The 19,519-nt window shown below is 40.8% G+C and overlaps 2 long non-coding RNA genes across 3 annotated transcripts in view; one reads left to right on the top strand and one right to left on the bottom strand.

The window, feature by feature from the left end:
- LOC142827140 (uncharacterized) overlaps window positions 1-10,009 on the bottom strand; it is a 49,506-nt gene extending 39,497 nt beyond the window's left edge. Inside the window, exons 1-3 of the long non-coding RNA XR_012901592.1 lie at window positions 9,865-10,009; window positions 7,977-8,057; window positions 5,114-5,576 (exon numbers count right to left, since the gene is read on the bottom strand). This is a non-coding gene — a long non-coding RNA (uncharacterized LOC142827140). The remainder of the gene's footprint in view (window positions 1-5,113; window positions 5,577-7,976; window positions 8,058-9,864) is intronic.
- The window catches only part of LOC142827139 (uncharacterized), a 37,572-nt gene extending 18,259 nt beyond the window's left edge, over window positions 1-19,313 (top strand). Inside the window, exons 2-5 of one of the 2 annotated variants that reach the window (XR_012901591.1) lie at window positions 5,270-5,587; window positions 10,188-10,284; window positions 17,382-17,496; window positions 19,065-19,313. This is a non-coding gene — a long non-coding RNA (uncharacterized LOC142827139). Of the gene's footprint in view, window positions 1-5,269; window positions 5,588-10,187; window positions 10,285-17,381; window positions 17,497-19,064 lie in introns of those variants that run through there. The other variant, XR_012901590.1, reaches the window with a different exon arrangement.
- Window positions 19,314-19,519: the final 206 nt, after the last annotated feature.

Consider the following 19,519-nt stretch of genomic DNA (forward strand, 5'->3'; position numbering starts at 1 on the left):
AAGGCAAAATGCCTTACAGTAGATTCTTGCTTCCCTTTAAAAGGAAAAACAACATCGTTTTAAACTGCAGCCGACTGAAAAAAAATAGTGAAATATGTGATGTGGTGTTTTACCAACTGTCTAAATAAAAGGTATAGTGAGTCACTGTGGAAAACAGAAAATCTTTCTTTATTTTAAGAGCTGCAGTTTAAGAGTTTTCTATGAAAAAGCTTCCTTTAGGTTTGTAACTTAAACATTGCCCATCTGCTATTTCCTCCCTGGTCTGCATTTACAGTAAATCTGAGATTTCCTTTTTCAAAAAATACATTTTAAAAAATGTATGGATTTTGCCAACCATATCTGTGCAGATAGTGAGAAGTCTAATTTAACTTACCAAGATTAAATGATAGTTTCCTTTCGACCCATATTGAAAGAGAGGAGGGCTTATTCTTTGGTCTAAATCCTTGCAATAGGACCTCTGTAAATTGTCCTTGAAAAGAAGGTGAATTGGGAACAGCATTCCTAAGTAGGACATGAAGCCACTTTCCAAAATCATACAGAAGAAAATGGGAGATGTCTCCAAAACCCATTGAAGGTCATGAAAAGAATCTCATGGTGTTTGAGATATCAATCATATGCTGTACTGGACCCTCTGCAGGCATCCGAGTGTCCTGAAATTAGCATATCTGTGAATCGGACACATGCTTCTCAGTTATTTTGGTTTGATGCATAGCTTATTAGTTTTTGAGGCTCATGAAGACTTTTTTCATATAGACTCACTCTATAAAAGAGCCTGCAGATCCTGCATCTGGATTGAATTACCTGTACACTGGTGTACATCTCCAATGACTCTACTGAAGTTAACGCAGTTTCATTGATGAAAAGCAGTTTGAAATTATGATGAGGCCCTTTGGTTCCATCCAGAATGCTAATGCAGTTTTACAACACAGAACCTTACAAAAAAGAACCACAAGGTGCATTATCCTGGCCTCAGTTATGCCTGGAGTCTTGAGAGGAGACAGGAGTCACTAACACTTTAAAGATAGTGTATAAAAAAGGGATTAAAAGGAAGAACTTCTCCCAGCTCCCAACTTATATTTCTATCTCCGACTCCCATTATTAATGAAGTCATTCACTTTCATAAAAACAACTACACAAGTACTTCTAACCATACCTATAAAACTATTTAATGTACTTTTCGAAACAAGGCATCTTACAGCCATAGTAATTGCAGTTTTACTAGACCTTTAAATGAGAAGCAGCTACTTATTAAGTTTTGATATGGTGAGCTGATTAGACAAGTTAAACATAAAGGCACAATTTATGCATACTGTATAACCACATGTGTATGTAATTCAGTCCCAGCACTGATGTTTGTTACTCATTGTGATAGGAAATCCTGCTAGGTACACAGTTTTATGCCACTTACACGTTACAAGTAGTAAAGCGAAAAATGCTGAATTTTACAGGAAAATAATATTCATAAATCTCCTACAGTGAATTACAGTATAACTCAGATCTGTCTTTGTTTCGCTGCTGCTATGAATTCACTTCTGTTGCCAGTGCAGAAACAATAAACACAGAGACCAAAGTGGAAACCACTCCCCTTGCATTTGGCTAGTGTTTATAGCCAATTTACAGCTGGACTCTCAAAATGGCTTCTGAAACTGCACTAATAACAAAGAAGCTCCTGCAGATGTTCATTCTTCTAGCAAATGGAAACAGACCCCTGTTCACAAACTTCTTATGTTCAATCTCCTTTTCCCAGTTCATCTGCCTCTGGAGCACCTCCTCAAAATGTATATTTGTTTGCCTTTTCACATATGGAATTGTCCATATACTAAAGAGCTCATTCTACATAGTTCTGGCATGTAGGATATTACCCTTCAAAATGGGCTCAGACTTATTTCTTCTTCTTCCTAGACTGGATTAACTCAGTATATCATGGAGTTAGTATTTCCTTTGGGATTTACTTACTTATTACTAAAAGCCAAATTCAGAGACTTTACTCTTCGACAATTTTACTCTTGTTAAAAATCAGTGAACTAACACCTATGCGAACTCCATAGTGACAGTGTCGAGAATCAGATTTACAGTTTTTAAGTCTTGGCTTGACAAAGTCCTGGCTGGGATGATTTAGTTAGGGTTGGTCCTGCTTTGGGTAGGGGTGGGACTCGATGACTTCCTGATGTCTCTTCCAGCCCTAGGATTCTAAGATAATCATATACTTTACTGGGAAAACAATGTCCTTGATTAGGCAGAGTCTTCCCTCACTCCCAATGTCAGGAGAATGGATACAATTGTTCTCAGTCTCAGATGCAGCTGAGGCCACATACAGCTCAAGTGGAGATATGTGAAAAGGTCACCTGTGTGCTCCTCAGATCATATGTACCTGGCCAGTGCCTTCAGGATAAGTTAATGGACTTTGAAAACTGCTTAAAGTTATAGTGGCCCAAATGGCTGAGCATAAGAATGTAGAAGTGAAAGTGACCTCAGTAGGTCATCTAATCCAGTCCCCTGCATGGAGGTAGTACTAAGTATTATCTAGACTGTCCCTGACAAGTGTATGTCTGACCTATTCTGAAAAACCTCCAGTGATGGAGATTCTACAACTTCCCTAGGTAATTTGTTTTAGTGCTTAACCACCCTGACAGTTAGGAAGTTTTTCCTCATGTCTAACCTAAATCTCTCCCTTGCTGCAATTTATGCTCATTGCTTCTTCCACTGTCTTCAGTGGATAAAGAGAACAATTTATCACTGTCCTCTGTATAACAACCTTTTACATACTTGAGGACTGTTGTCATGTCCCTCCTCAGTGTTCTTCTCTACAGCCTAAACAAACCAAGTGTTTTCAGACTTTCTTCTTCGGCCAAGTCCTCTAGACTGTCAGCTATTTTTACTGTCATCCTCTGGACTTCCTTCAATTTGTCCACAGCTTTCCCAAAGTGTGATGCCCACAACCGGGCACAATACTCCAGCCGACACTTTGTCAGTGCTAGGCAGACCAGCTGAGGGAGAGAGGGGGAAGCAAAAGATGCAACTGCTCCAAAGCCTGATGATTCAAAAAGCAGCGTCAGCAGCCAGAGCCCTGAGCCCTTTACAATTCTGCTGGAGCCCCATGCAGGAGCGGCCCTAGACGAGCTGCCGGCAACTGGTGCCTTAGGTGAAACACACGATCGGCGCCCCCACCTCCAAAGCCCTTAATGGCTGTTTATCTTGGTGCCCTAGGCGAATGCCTAGGTTGCCTGTATTGACGGGCTGCAACCGGCCCCATGTGGTGCGGGCTGGGCAGTGCTGAGGGCTGGCTGGGGGCACAGCGCTTCGTGCAGTGCTGAGGGCTGGCTGGGGGCACAGCGCTTCATGCAGTGCTGAGGGCTGGCTGCCCCTAGCCCAGCTTCTTCTACCCATGGTCCTGTCCATTCTGGGAGTGCAGAGCTGGCCCTTCCCTCCCCCTGGTGTAAGGGAGAAGAGAAACAAGCCCATGTGTCTATCGGCGCTGATGGTAACTTACCTCTCCTGGTGGATGACAGTGCTGGGGTGGGAGATAAGTGGAGCAGGGGTCAAGAGGGGCTGACAGCAGCATGGACGGGCAGGCTCTGGACAAGCGCTCCAGGGTCTCCAGCTGCCAGAGTCGTGCTGCTCCCTGCTGTACTCCTGCGCCCCACAGCCTGTCAGCCCCTGTGATGCTAAGTAAAGTAGCAGATTTACTACTTGTCTCTTGCTTACATCACTCCTGGTAATTCATCCCAGAACGTTTGCTTTTTTGCCACAGTATTTCATTGTTGACTTATATTTAGTCTGTGATCCGCTAGAGGCCCCAGATCCTGTTCTGCAGTAGTCCTTCCTTGGCAGCCTGTATTAATGTGGTTTGACATAATTGGTTCTTGACAAATCCTTCTGATGGTTACTTATCATCTTATTATCTTCTAGATGTGTACAAACTGATGGTTTGATTATTTGCTCCATTATCTTTCTTAATATCAAAGTTCATCTGACTAGTCTATAATTCCTAGGATTGTCCTTATTCCCTTTTTCATAGTTAGGTATTATTTTTGCCCTTTTTCAGTCCTCTGGGATTTCTTCTATCCTCCATGAGTTGTCAAAGATAATTGTTAATGGATTAGAGATCTCTTCAGCCAGTTCTTCTAGTATTTTAGGATGTATTTCTAAAGGCATAGATGACTCAATGACATCTAACTTGTCTAAATAATTCTTGATGCAGTAATCAGGGATTCCCAAGTCACAAAGAAACTCCAACTATGTCCCGGTGCTTGCTACAAAAATGAAGAATCCCCTTAGATTTGGTGTGGTCGTCCTGAGGCCAGCTATGTTAGTTTCAGGATCACTTTGTAAAAAATGAACCACTGCAGGATGGGGATCAGAACCCATAATGTTTTATGTATTCGTATGTCTTGCTCACCTTGAGCTAGCATAATGTCAAAATTGCCTACCAAATTTACATGAAATTTGGATTTAAAATTAGCACTCACTCCATGCTAAAACTTACCGGTCATTGTTTTTATAGTTGTGCTAGGAAACTCTTTCAAAATCAGGACTAATCCTGAAAATGATGACAGACCTGTAAAGTAAAGTGGTAATAACAGGTGCTGCTGTTTCACAGCACAGCTACATGACCGTATACAATTTAGACAACACTTCTACAGCATGTGTAACAAGGTTTAGAGAGGAGAAATATTTTTTGATAGAAGTCAAGCTTGATAAAAGGGATGCATACTGTCATGCCTGAAAGTACAGCATTAATAATTAAGCCATGCAGTCATTACCTCAGGATATTATTTCTTAAATATCTCTTGAAAAAGCAATATGATTAACTATGAATTATATCGATTTTCTACCAACAACAAAAATATATAGAAATCGGAACTGAATTGCACTGTCCAATTTGCTGTAAAGTTCACTGTAAGTGAAGAAATTAATCAAAGCTACCAAAACCCCTTTTTATAGGAACATAAAATGTGAACTTCCATTTTTAATGAAGATGCATAACATTTTTATGAAGACTGACTAATAACACTGTAATGAACTGAAAAGCTACTGATATATTAAGAATGAAAACTTTGAGAGATGCATTTACTGTGTCTCTTATTTCAAGTCAGTGAGCAGTTTCTCTTACCTCTACCCACAGAAGAGAAAAGTTAAATGAAATTCTTATGAGCTCTATAAATTCATCTTCCTTGATGTGTAAACAGTCCATGGAACTTGGTAACTGTTGTGTTTTGTTTAAGTGCTCCACCCAGAAGTAATGCTCTTCCTTTTTTTTTCTCCGCAGTGTGGGTCCCTATGCAATCTTCTCGACATCAGTCACCCTGGATGGATGGATGGATGGATGGATGGATGGATGGATGTGCCTGACCAGTTTAATGGGAGGCACTGGAAGAGAGCTTCAAGGGAATGAAGGAATTTGCTTAGACACTGACTTCAGTGGGGAGGCCCAGGGTTGGGCTTGTGTGGTTCTCTTGTCAAGATAATTAAGTACATTTCTTGATTCATGTCCGAATTTCAGTGACATCACAGCAGAATTTTTGGAAGCCATTGCTAACTGGATAAGAGCCTTCATTAGAAGAGCTGGGTGAATACTACAAAAAAAGTGAGCATTAATTAAAATGAATTAAATATTAATCAAATGTTAAACTAATTTACTGTGACTGCATTCACACCCCTTTGGTACTTGCTTTCCTCCAACATTATAGCAAATGTGTTTACTGTTGGGAATATTTGCTGAAACAGTGAATTTTAAGTATATAACATTTTAAGCTTTTTAAGCTTATGTGAACAAAGCAAATTGGAAACGCCTAATTGCATGTATTTGCACCAGAGTTCTGGGAGTTATGTTTATCCAACAAGGAAGCAGAAATATACCACATGGTCTAGCTATCCAGTGAAAACAGCTTCTTTTCTAGGTATCAAATACTTTAAATCACTCACATGCAAACAAGCTACAAATGAAAAATAATTTGTCGATATTTTTCAGTGAATAATTTGGAATAAACAATTTGAGAAAATTGAAATCTTTCACTGGACTGCTTGCAAAGAGTGAAAGAGAGGAAATCTGAATAAAATATTTGTTAACAATTGAGATAACTTAATTAATGAGTCCCTTCATCTCACCCTTTTGTGTTAACCTTGAAAATTAGTCTAGAATGGTACTGGGAGCTGAGATAGGTTTTCTCATTTAAATCTTTTGTTTTAAAAAAATTCTTGGATCCTACCTAATCTTTTCCATGGTTTTATTTTACCCTGGCTTTAGATAACATTTAAAAAATGTAAGCAACATTTAAAAAGCTGTGATAGACTTGAAAATTGATGAGCAGGAAGCTGACTGCTAATCAACTTTCAAGAGTTTTGCATGGATGACACAGGAGTGTGTCTGAGCACCTAATTGACCTAATAATTAGTGGTTTGTCTGACACCTGTAAGTCATATCTAAATCAGGGTATTGGCTCTGATTTAGTGAGTCTTTTCCATGTCTCACTTCTATGATCTTGTATGTCAGTCAAGTTCTCAAAAATTACCTAGATTAGCATTTCTCTTTTTTAGTCATTCTATGCTCCACTTCTTAACTGAAAATATGTGATATAAGTCAACCTTGCATTGAAACACCCTAATTCCTAACTGCTTCTCTCTCAAAAACAGTGGGGGTTCATAGACCACAATTTGAGCGCTTGTCTATGCTACACACCTGGCTTTTACAAGGCTGTCCCTCTATCTGTCCCTCTACCACTGTAGCAATCTGATTCTTTCAGTCAGATCTTACCCATCAAAGGAACATGTACTATAGTTATATGTAAACTGAGGAGCTTTAGTTTAAAAAATGTTAAAATAATAGATAACAAGTAGTCCTGTAGTACCTTAGGGTATGTCTACACTGCAGAAAAGATCGAAGCTGCCACTGTTGATCTTCCAGAGTTTGAACTAGTGGGTCTAGTGAAGACATGCTAATTCGAAGTGACAGGGGCACTCTGGTCGATGCTTGTAGTCCTGCTTCCGCAAGGAGTAAGGGAAGTCAGAGGGAGAGTGTTCTCCAGGAACAGCACGAGACTGGCTGCAATGGCCATCAATGGCTGTGACATCATCATCGAGCGCCCGGGCCGGCAGTGCCCTAGGCAACTGCCTAGTTTGCCTAGGCTCACGGGCCGCCCCTAGTGTTCTCCCTTCCAGTTCCTGCAGTGTGGACAGTGCCAAAAGTTAAGGTACTTGGACTTCAGCTATGCAATTAATGTAGCTGAAATTGCATATCTTAATTTGACCTTATCCCATAGTGTAGACATACCCATAGAGACTAACAAATATTTATTAATTAATAAATAAATATTTGTTAGTATTCTATCTATCTATCTATCTATCTATCTATCTATCTATCTATCTATCTATCTATCTATTGTTTCATGAGCTTTTGTGGAAAAAAATGCTCATCTGAGGAAGTGGGTTTTGCCCACAAAAGCTCATACTATTAAATGTGTATTTTTGTTAGTCTCTAAGGTGCTACAGGACTACTCATTGTTTTTAAAGTTACAGACTAACACAGCTACAACTCTGAGATGTTTAAAATAATAGACGTGTGGGGAAAAGCCAGAACCTCAAATTTCAGTGTATCTGAATTTTGTGGTTGGGGTGAGCATTTTTAACCAGACCCCTACTCAGAGTCTGAATTTATGGTCGTGGTTCTGAGTTGGATATAGATCCAAAATGGCTTTTTTTTTCTGTAGCATTGGATGTACTATAAATTGCTACAGAACAACTCACCGTTTCAGCATTACAAAATGAGACTCTCACCTTTAATTCAGCCCTCAGCTCAACTTGATCCAGAGCCAAAGGCTGGCTCTTCAGCTCATCTCTGTCAAAATCCTGTCTGTCTTTGTTGTAACTAGTGTTACATGATTCCTATTATTATTTACTATGGTAATTCTTAAGGCTGAAACTGAGATCAAAGCCCCATTTTACTAGGCTCTGTACAAAGACACAGAAAATATGCCTACCTCAAAGAGTTGAAGTTCTGTGTTTTCCTACTGGAGGAAGTGTCGGTAAATGGACAGATCTAGGAACACCTTGAGGAAGAGCTGTGGAGGAAAGGGCGATGACAACATGCAAAGTACGGAGACTGAATTCTGTATCCTTGCAAAAAAACCAATTGTGGGGCTCTCCTGAATCTGGATTAAACATTGCATCTGAGGCACAGCATCAGTTTACAGAACCTCTGCAGCAGCTGGGAACCTAATACTGGCTCAACACAGCTTCAACACAGTCTATTAGATTTAAAGGAGAGAGGCCAATTTTTTTTGTTCTCTGTCCTAAAGTCTATTGGATTTGTCCAGAACATCCCATTGACAAAACTAGTAGTGGTTAAAAAGACTCTGAAACAACTCAACCAAATAGCATCAAAACTGCTAATCCCCAAGCAGGGTTTTCTCAGTTGCATCTGTTTGGGCCATATATTGAAAGACTTTTGTCTTTCCATTGAGATGGGAGTAGAATCCTTTATAAAAAAAAAAAAAAAAAAAAAGCTTGTGTAGAAAACAGAAAATCCATTATTTAAATTAATGATTTATTCCTTTAAAGCCGGTGTGGAATCTGTCATCGGCATGATAAGATGCATATTGTCCTCTTTCTGCATATAGCCATGTAGCTGTGCAGTATCTGGCAGTGAATATGAAAACATATCAATTTTTCCTGGTTTCAGGCATATCTCCCAACTCTGAGATATGGCTCACTTGTTTTTCAAATACCGCTGTAAGTAACTCTCAAAGGAAGAGAGAGAGAGAGAGAGAGAGAGAGAGAGAGTGTGTGTGCGCGCGCGCACACACACATGTCTGTATTACCTGATTGGCACTAATATTTGGGTTTGTTAAATAGGAAAACTGCAGCTGTCCTCCTAACACATTGTTGCAGAGGAATTGATCGTTAAGAGCCTGATCTAAAGCCATTGGAGTCTGATCCAAAGCCTGAGCCAACTGAAGTCAATGTAAAGGTTCTCATTGATGTCAGTGAGGTTTTTATCAGGCTCTTAGAGTCTAAATATTAAAACTACATACCCATGGTGAATTACCAGAACAACATATTCTGTGGGCAGGTTGTTGGATAATTACGTAATTATCTGTTACAGAGTTTCTTGCACCTCCATCTGAAGCATCTGCTACCAGCCACTGTCAGAGACAGCCCCTTATGCATCCCCACAGACCCTGGATTGTGTCTGTGTGAGGTTATTCCAGTGGAGATGGGGCAGTGTGTTCCTCAAAATGCCATCCTCAGCCTATGATACTAGACCAAACCCCTTCCCATTTTGTCTCAATACCGGACAGAGGACAAACCACACAAAAACAGGACTGTCAGGCTTAAAACCAAACAAATGGCTTGCCCAGACTAGATCGAAGTGGTATGGCAGTTCCTGTGTTCTTTTTAACAACATGAATGATTTAAAGTTCACAATTTGTTGGTCCAAAACCAGGCCTATGCACCACTTAATTTCCACTTATTCCCTATCTGAATGCTTAAACAGTGCATGGGTCTCTTCCTGCCCTTCTGTACAGGTAGAATTTCACTTCTGGATGCAAAACTGCCCTCAGAGAGAGAGCTCAATTTTTAAACCAAGTTAACAACATATTTTATTTGGTACAAGCCAATGTTAAGTACAAACATATTTTCAACTTTCCTAATAGGTTGAGCAATGCAGGACTCTCTCGTTCGGCAACCTCCGTGGTCTGGCATGATTTTAGTTAGCAGTATGTCTACTTATCATGGGTGTGACCAAGTTTCCCACAGTCCCATAAAATTTGTTTACAGCCACCAGTCTTGGCTCTCACTGTTCTGTGCTGTTATTTTGCTCTAATTTACCCCTAAATGTCTTCTAAGAGCCCAGATAATACTGACCTCCAGTGGTTTGGTAAATTCTCTCGTCCGAGGGTGCTGGATTAGAGAGGTTCAACTTGTAGATTATTTCACTTTTTCCCTCTCAGAAAATATATCCTCAGTCACTGAGACAGAGTGAGTTTCTGTTGCTCCTTGCCATTTTGGCTAAAACTGCAGCACAGATTTTTAAATGTTTTCTGTTTATTTTATTGCAACATTTTGTGAAACCTTATGTTTGATCAGCAAACAGTGGGTAAACATTTTGCACTAAGATTAAAAAAAACCACCCCAGAGTGGTTTTCTCCAATAGCCTTTTTCCTATGCTGTCCCATTCTGTCTTACAGAAAGAGCTGATCCCTTTCAGCATAAGGAAACCAGAGTGATAAGAAGGGAGATAGCAACGTGGAATCAATGGGTCCCTCTTCTTCCCATATGGTTCAGGTTTGCATCTTGGCTGGCATAACACAATTGCTGGCAGACTGAATGTTTAGTCTGCAGAGCATAGCAGCCTATGAGTTGGGGTGTAATGTACATGTGAAGATGTTTGTAATAATCCACACTGGCTGAACGTACAACAGAAGTGAAGGCAGATGCAGAGAATACAGAGATATTGCATGAATCCTTCTGTCAGTACATCAGTGTCATTTCCAGGCTTTTGCACTTGAGAAGGCCTTTGGGGATAGGAAACCGCACCCATCACTGTGGCATAAATGTTTAGATTGCAGCAGCAGAAGTCTTGTATTCTGTTGCACTTCAGAGATACTTTGCATCATCACTTGGTCATCCTTTGAAATACAGGTGCTATCCTCTCAACCCCCCCCCCCCCCACTCCTCTACCCCCAACAGCTGCCTTGGTTATAAGACTTCAGGGATAGAATGGAAAGTGCTCCCAGGTTGGGAGGAATATTCCTCCTCCCCCATCTCAGGAAATGACCCCACATAGCACAATGAGATTTGATAACTGGGTGGCTTTTGAATTGGAATTTGCATTTTCAGACTTAAAAGTTGGCCTCAGTGACCAGCGGAGGTCTCCCGTAAAGGAAATACTATAGTTTGATACAGCTGGCATTGCTAGCACTACACCACCTCTCTTCCCAGTCCCTTGGTCTTTGGGGCTGTCAGGAGCATATCTGGGGACTGGAGTTTGGTTTGAATTCTAGTGCCATTGCGGGCTCCAAGCCAGGTGCAGTAGGTAGGAACTGGTTCCTTGAGGACTAGGGAACAACAAGGGTAACATCCGTTTACCTTTGTCCCTCCACCTGTCCTGTGAAACGTGATGGTTGCACTTTTCTTCACTCGGCACATAGTCAACCTGTGGGACTCCTTGCCAGAGGATGCGGTGAAGGCTAGAACTTTAACAGGGTTCAAGAAAGAGCTAGATAGATTCATGGCTATTAGCCAGGATGGGTAGGAATGGTGTCCATAGCCTCTGTTTCTCTGGTTGTGGGTGACAGGGGAGGGATTATGTGAGGATTACCTGTTGTGATCCCTCTCTCTGGGGCATCTGATATTGGCCACTGTCAGCAGACAGGATACTGGGGTAGATGGACCTTTGGTCTGACCCAGTATGGCCATTCTTATGAAGATTGGATCTTTGTTTCTAATAGTTGTCTCTACTGACTGATCTAATGGCAATGCACCTTTCGCTCACAGATCAGGGATCTGGATATTTGGAGTCAAGCACCTTGGATTCATATTCTGATGTTCTCTTGTTGCTGCTATAGGAGTATTGCAGCACTCCCTTTTTACCTGCCTAGTGTTATTCCCAGAATGAATCCCTCTGACACATGTAACTGGAGAAGTGACATTTCAGTACCAGCAAACTGATCAGCATTTCTAGTGTTGAGATACCTTTTCTGCATGGAGTATTTCTGAAAAACATGGAGCTTGACAAGGACCAAAAGTCAATCCAGTAGATAGAGCTAAAGGTATTCAAGTGGCTGAGGCCACCTCTCTTTTAAGACACTTGAATATTGGCGAAAGGTGCACAATGAATGCACTTTTGGGATGAGAGAAGCGAGCAAGGTTAGGAGTGAAGGAAAGTACTGAACTACCATCGATTAGAGATACTCTCAAGCTAGATAACCAGAGCCAAGCACCTCGAAACTTTGGGTGGAGGACATGAACTCTGAACCTGGAACTAAATTTTGAATCTATTCCCAAAACTCCAAATTTTAAAATCCCTAAACATTTTTGGGTGCTAGAAATAACAATCCACTAATCTTCAGGCAAGGGCTCAACAGACCCCAGATTTTTACTGAGAAATAAGAACACTACTAGGGAGCTGGTACAATTTTTTTAGGGGGGGTAGGGGCTGATGGAAACCATGCATTAGTGTTACTCCATCAAGCTAGAGGCATGTGACAGCACCCCACACTCCACTAGTTCCAGAAGCATTGAGCACTATTGTAGTACAAATAATAATAACCATGACACATAACACAGAGCATTTCCTTCCCATTTTTGCAACTTGAGCCCATCTCTGCTTTCAAGATTCACAATTTGAAATTCTTTCCTTTTACCTTCAGCGCTGTTGGGCATTTTTGCCCTTCCCCCAAGAGGCTTGGAGACACTGTTCTTTGAGGCTTCATTCCCTGAATTATTTTTTTTCAGGTGTCACTGAGCTCCATTCATGGGTGGTGGTAAAAGGGGGAAACACAGAGATTCTTGCAGTTAGTTCAAACAGATTAAGAAGAGTTAGCTGCAGTTTTGCTGAAGTGGAGGAAATTCATTTTTTTTGAAGAATACATATAATAAAGATAGAACAAAGGGAATGAAATGGTGAACAGATGGGTGGGTGTTCATCAGTGGCTCGTGATCTGTGTGTGAACAGTGTGGTTTATGCCCTCCCTTTTTTATTGTTGTTTTTGATGCATCAGGATGGGATGTGATATGGTATGACAGAATGTGTCAGAAACTTGAGGAACATTGAAACCCCCTTCGTTTTTGAACATCAAACTATCACTATCAATAGGAACAGCAACTGTTCAAAATTTGTTTCAGAACTGCCAAGAAGTGAACATTCACGGGAGAGAAAGAGGGAGAGGGGAGAAAAAAATTTCCCGGCTGTTTGCAAGGTGGACACAAATGCAAACGGCAGGAGGCTGACAACTTGACACATGTCTAATAAATCTAAAGCATGTGGAAAAAAGTCAACAATTCACTGTATGAGAAAGCATTACCAGGATAAAAAATAGCACATGAAAAAGAATAACCATGTAAATATACTCTCTCTCTCTCCCTCTCTCCCAGTCAGTAATTTAGCCCTTGGACCCTCAACTTCATTTTTTTTTAAATCAGAGACACTTGTTAAAAGCAACATCTAGGTTCTGTGCTGAGGATGCAGGGGCTCTGCTGCAGTAAAAATGAACAAGGTGCAAAAGTGGAGTCCAGTGAACAGATGTTGGAGACTCGCTGTGCTGGTGACAAAGGGCTAGAGTGCAAGAACCCTCAGCGTCACGGCTGTTCCTCAGCTCAAAGCAGGAAAGGTTTTAATTTGACAAGTAGGTTGGATGCAGGGAATTCACAGAGCTTGGTCAGTGCCAAACAGTTTTGGCCACCTACAGCATGGCCACACTCAGCCAAGAGAATAGCAGTTGTGGAGATTTCTACTGATACAGCTGCTTGATGCTAGGCACATACCAGGGAGTCCGTAAGAGGCTAGTTACCAAGGACTGTAAATTCCTTTGAGCAGGAAAAAAAAGCATGCAAGAGAAAATCACATTTCCAGTATTAAAATAATTAGGAATTTTTATTTTAGGTGTCTGGATTGATTAGTTTTTAAAGCTCCTAATCTTTTTTCCCCTATAGTTGGTATAATGTAAAATAGAAGAATGAAAATGAATGCCAAAACTAATGGCAATTCTCATATAAGCCCCATATAAACAGAAACATCAGCATTACAGTTATGAATCTTAATTTGTGCCAGTGAGCTAAGATGTGTATATAAGATGTGCTTTAAAGAAATATAGACATGCAGCACAGAATAGAGACTATGTGCAGTACAGAAAGCTGACATGGTCTCTCCAATTTATGAGAAAATTGACATAATTTTCAAAAAAAAAGAGGCAAAGCCACTTGTGAACTGGATTTTGCATAATGGGATTAATTTGGTTGACTGTCATATCAACTGTGCTGCAAAATGCAAGTTAATCACAACATCAGACTGATTTAAAAGACGAAAGAAAGAAGGAGAGGAAAAAGAAAGAAAGGAGAGGTGTCTCTTTCCTTGTTTGACTCTGCTTTCATTTAAAATGCATCCTGTTGCTACTGTATCTGCTGTAACTATAGCAAACAGTGTCAGCGTTCTTTTACAATGGATCCCTGGGTGAACTATCTCAGTCTGGCCTTCTCTCTCCCCATAAAAAAAATCAACAGCTCTCCCAGAATCATACTAAACTGCTTCCAAAGAATGCTGCCACTCTATGTTATTTGCCATTGCTCACCATTTGAATTGAGCAATAGAATTGAAGCAATGCTGAACATCTTGTCATTCAGAACTCAGTTACTGACTTCTCCTCCACTTACCCCCTTCTTCTGAGATACCAATTCTTAGCAGTTGGCTTCCTAGTGTACCAAAGTTACTACCCGTTTTTGGATTTCGCCAGAGCTGGCCCACAACATTTTGGCACCTGAAGTGGGGAGCTCAAATGACATCCCCATCCCCCCTCGCTTGGGCCAAAACTTTGAAAGGTCTCAATTCTCTGGGTCCTAGTGACGCCTCCCCCTACCCCCAGTCTGGCACCTGAGGCGGCCGCCTCAGTTCACCTCATGGTAAGGCCAGCCCTGGATTTCGCCACAACTTTGCTTACAGTACAAATAGCATCATTCTTCAAGAAGTGCTGCATAACATCAGAAAAAGGAATAAGTATTCATTAGTCATCCACAGTTGATTCCGTCTGTGTGTAAAGATATACGGGAAAGAAGAATGAAATAAACCTTCTCACAGACTCTCACGTTGTGTTCTTGGAAAAGGTATTGAAAACAGGGGCGCACATGTACATGACACATCACTTAAGTCCTCTAGTTTCTATGGTTGCAGTGGATTTTGCTTTCAGGGGGCATCCCAGGAAGGAATTAATGCAGCTCAGTGCTTTGGGCATGATGGAATTGAAGAATTAGCTTTGGAAATTGATCCTACCATGATAGTGGTGACAGAGAACAAGGAATCAGGACTGCTGGCATGTCAGAGGAACTTACGCTTCCAGAGTACAGTATCATGTCAGTGATTTCTGAAGAACCTTACACCATCTCCAGGCCTATTACTGCTTCTTCATCCCTCCCTCCCTCCGTCTGTCTCAGCAAGCATTGCGCTCTATCCAGTACAGCACACTGACTAGGTTAAACAATTACGCTACACTAATTGGCCTGTGTCGGTCCTGATGAGAAAGTAAACAAACGCTGTGCAGAAAAGCTGAGACAAATTGTATCTAATTAAATTGATGAAAAAAGTGACAGCCCTCCCCCCAATAAGTAAGTAAATAAATAAATAAATAAAATGCACAAACGAGGCAACCCACAGTCTTGCAAACACCCCAGGCTTACAACTAGATGCTCCTCTTATCACATCTTGCACCTGCGAAGGAGTGGATGGGCCCCACAGAAAAAAAACACTGGTGGCTGTCAAGGCCGCCCAAGCTGCAGAGCCCACTAGGGCTGACAGTAATGATATCACCTCGTGTCAAGTGCTGTATTCTTTGTTTGAGGACAGAGAGCGTGATGCCTCATGTGGGTTTGAAATTCCTCTGCTTTTTTTTTAACTAATAAAATCAACGGTTTTGGGTTGTTATTTTTTTGATGGTCTGGGGATTTTTCTGCACAAACCTTGGCATTCCAGTCTGACAAAGTGTTACTGTCACAATGGTTGTGTCCTGAAGGCCTTTCTGTATGTGCCTTACCAGCATGAAAAGCATGTCTTCCTTAGGGTGAGGACAATAAAAAGGAACTTAACTTTTAACAATGATAGTTTGGTCACAGTAGTAGGCATCCTTGGAAAACTATTTTTATCTCAACTGCCTGAAGGGAGAGGGAAAGAGCAGAGCAGTGGAAATTTATCCCAAAGACAGAACTAAGAAAGCCAAGTATTGGACAGGGCGTTAAATAGAGAGCCAGGAAGGAAGAAAGAAGAAGGGAGTAAGCTGGATTAGGGTGAAGAAGGCCCTCGATTCCAGTCCTTAAGCCATGCCCTGAAGCAGGACACTGAACCACCTAAGGGACTCTGACCCCATCCCAAAGAATGTGGGAGGAAACTGAGGCAGGACATGGCAGTTAGGATCGTTACTGTTTTCTAAAGGATCGGTATGGTCTTGTGCTTATATGTATAAGTTAAGGAACGATAATGTGTTAGATTCTGAGCAATGCGTGTTGCTGTGTTAAATGCTATACTGGTCCCTTCAGAGAGAGAAAGAGTTACACAGCAAATCAGAAGCGCCACACCATGGGGTGGAGTTCTGGAAGAGGTTGTATTTAAGTGCAGGAAAGCCTGAAAGGACCAAATCCACCAGATTTGGGAGCAGACCCCCCATAGCCTTGTCCATAGCAGACAACATCCCCTGGGCCCTAGTGGGACATGTTGAGGAGTTTGTCATAAGGGAATCCTTACAGAGACTTCCTTCTTCAGACCATTCTCCTACAAATTTTTTCATGGGTAGAGAAGATATGGACCTTAAAACAAGCGTACTGGAGTTAATGGTTTTACACCCACTTTATAACCGACCACACAGTGTGCAAGGCCATGGAGAATCAGGCCCTATGCATTACGTATGTGTCAAGTGTATTGACTCTGTCTGGTTCAGGGTGTAAGATTCTTAGCTACAGACCTTGCAGCTTCCTTGCCTGTACAGCACAAAACCGACTGTTGACACAATAAATAGTATGACGGAATTATCACTCAATAGTCCCTTCAGGTTGAAATGTGTTACGTACCCCATCTTATGCCCACACCAAAGAACTGTTTGTGTTGAAACATCTGTAAGTTCAAAGCAAAAGAGTGTAGCTTAATTAATTATTGTGGCTGTTTGATGGAACAAGTTTTAATATATTATTATTATTAATAATAATAATAATAATAATTAATAATTAATTATGAGCATGACTTCCTGTATGTTAGTCATGTGTTCATGTTTGTCAAATTTTGACCATGGAGTATGCAGAAGTTACAATAGAGAAAGTGTTGCCCAGCTTTTAGAGCATGTCACTCAGCACTCTGCTCCCTGCAAAAAGCACTTAGCAAAGGCGAACAAGCCATATCACCCATCTTTTACTTATGGGGAAACCAAGGCTCAGAGCTGTTTCATGACTTTACTGTGGCACCTGACTCATGGTGTCATGGTGACTTACCTCTAGGACCATGCTGCTTCCTGGTGAGTAACCACCAGAGAAGTAATTGTTCTATGTGTGATTTTCTCATCGAGTTTCGACAACCAATTTTGAAAACAATATCCTAATGCTTATGTGGTTCCTTATTGCACCTTCTCCAGCTGAACTCACTGGGACTTTTGCCACTGGGTTCATAGAATTATTATTATCTTGTATTACAGTAGCACCAAGCTAACCTAAGAGCAGAGCCATGTTATGCCAGATGCCAGCTATACACAATCCCCACACCAACAGCTACCTGAACAAGTGGAGTAGTGGTATTGTCCCATTTTACAGGTAGGTAACTGAGCCAGTAAGACTAAGGTTATAGCCACACAGCAAAATCTTTGAATCCAGCTAGTGTGAGTGACAGCAGTGAAAACTGCTTTGTGAGGGTAGTATACAGCCATCATAGACCCTGGATACATACTCTTCTCACAAGTCTTCTCTGATCCCTGCACTGCTCTGCCTTTATTGCTATGCATACATACACTAACTAGATTCAAGTTAGCTCAGGTGGGCTAGCCCACAACAGATTTTGTTAAGTGACCAAAATTAGACAGGAAGTCTGTAAGGCTATGTCTACACAGCAGTGTTATTTCGGAATAACGTTAGTTATTCCGAAATAATATAGTCTGCATCTACACTACAAGCAGATATTTTGACATAATGTTGAAATAATGTTGAGCTGGAGAACTGCTTACTCCAACTCCTGTAACCCTCATTGTACGAGGAGTAAGGGAAGTCAGGGGAAGAGTGCTCTATCTCAAAATAAATGCTGTGTAGACAGTGCCAAAAGTCGAAATAAGCTATTTCAACTTAAACTACGAAATTAGCATAGCTCAAGTTGCGTAGCTTATTTTGCTACGTCAGTTGTGTAGCTTACGTCGAAATAGCTTAATTCGGCTTTTGGCACTGTCTACATAGGAGGAAGTTGAAGGATGAACACTCTTCCTCCGACTTCCCTTACTCCTCATAAAATAAGGGTTACAGGAGTCAGAGTAAGAAGTTCTCCATCTCACCATAATTTCGACGTTATGTCAAAATAACAACTTGCAGCATAGATGTGAACTATGTTATTTCAGAATAACACTGCTATGTTATTCTGAAATAACACTGCTGTGTAAACGTATCCCGACTTTTACCTTTGCCATGGACAATAGCCTCACTCTTCATACTTCTCCAGAAGGAAACAAAACTGGGGACAAAGTAACCCAGAATTCATTTAAGGAGAATGCTTGGCAACTTTTGTGTGAATAAGTAACTGATTTGTTGCTAAGGAACTGTTGAAAGGAACCTTTTTGATCTCCCATATGCTTAACATACTAATAATAAATAAACAAATAGCAATAATTATAACAAACCCCAAGCCTGTTGTATCTCCAGGTGGCAGGGTGGGACACATTTTGCATTTTCCTGCTGTGCATGGAAATGGTACTCTAAACTAACTTTTTCTTCGCCTTAAAATTTAGCTTAGTAGCAGTGGGGGAGCCTTCCCTTTCCAGACAGAGGATAAACAAGCAGACAGTAAATTTCCCCTTTGCCAGTTTTACTTGCATCTAGTTCTTCCTGCCTAGTGCAGTTAAGTTTTTTAGATACTTTACTTGCATTTCTAATTCAGTTATTCTTCTGAAATTTATTCAAAGGATTTATGCTTATGAAATTATAATATAATGCTGCCTATATGCCAATGAGCTGCAGGCAAAGAAAATAATTTTCTTCAATTTACAGTTATGAGGCTGGAGGAAAATGATGCCTTCTTATCACCTCTTTTTCTTTGTATGTCTCAGTATTTTTTTAAGTCTTCAGAAGGCAGGAACTGATGATGAATTCTTAAGCAGATCACACTGATAATTGTATTTCAGAACTGTCAACGCTGTGAAGACTGTCCACGGAGGTGTCTCAGTTCACTTGAGCTATTTGTGTCACTGCTTCTTCAGGAACTCAGCCCTCAATAAAACCCAAATCACTGGGGATATTGTTAAGTCTTGTGAAAGGATTATTAGATCGAAGGAAAATTTATGGATGACACTTTGTAACAATTAATCAGGAACTGTTGATGAAGTTACGTTGGTCCTTTACTCTTGAACAAAAAAAAATAAATAAAATAAAAAAAATCAGCCCCTGTACAAATTGTCAAATGGCCTATTTTGTCACTCTGTTTGATTAATGGACCATTTGGAGTCCCCAAAAAGTCCTAGTACAAATAAAAAAGAATCATAAATATTGAATAAGCTCACAGTACGGTTAACCTTGACTACATTCTGGAACATTCTTGGGCAAAACTTTGCTATTCTGAAAATAAATTGCTGTGGGGATT

The sequence above is a fragment of the Pelodiscus sinensis genome, chromosome 2 (genome assembly GCF_049634645.1).
Source record: "Pelodiscus sinensis isolate JC-2024 chromosome 2, ASM4963464v1, whole genome shotgun sequence".
Classification (NCBI taxonomy): Eukaryota; Metazoa; Chordata; order Testudines; family Trionychidae; genus Pelodiscus; species Pelodiscus sinensis.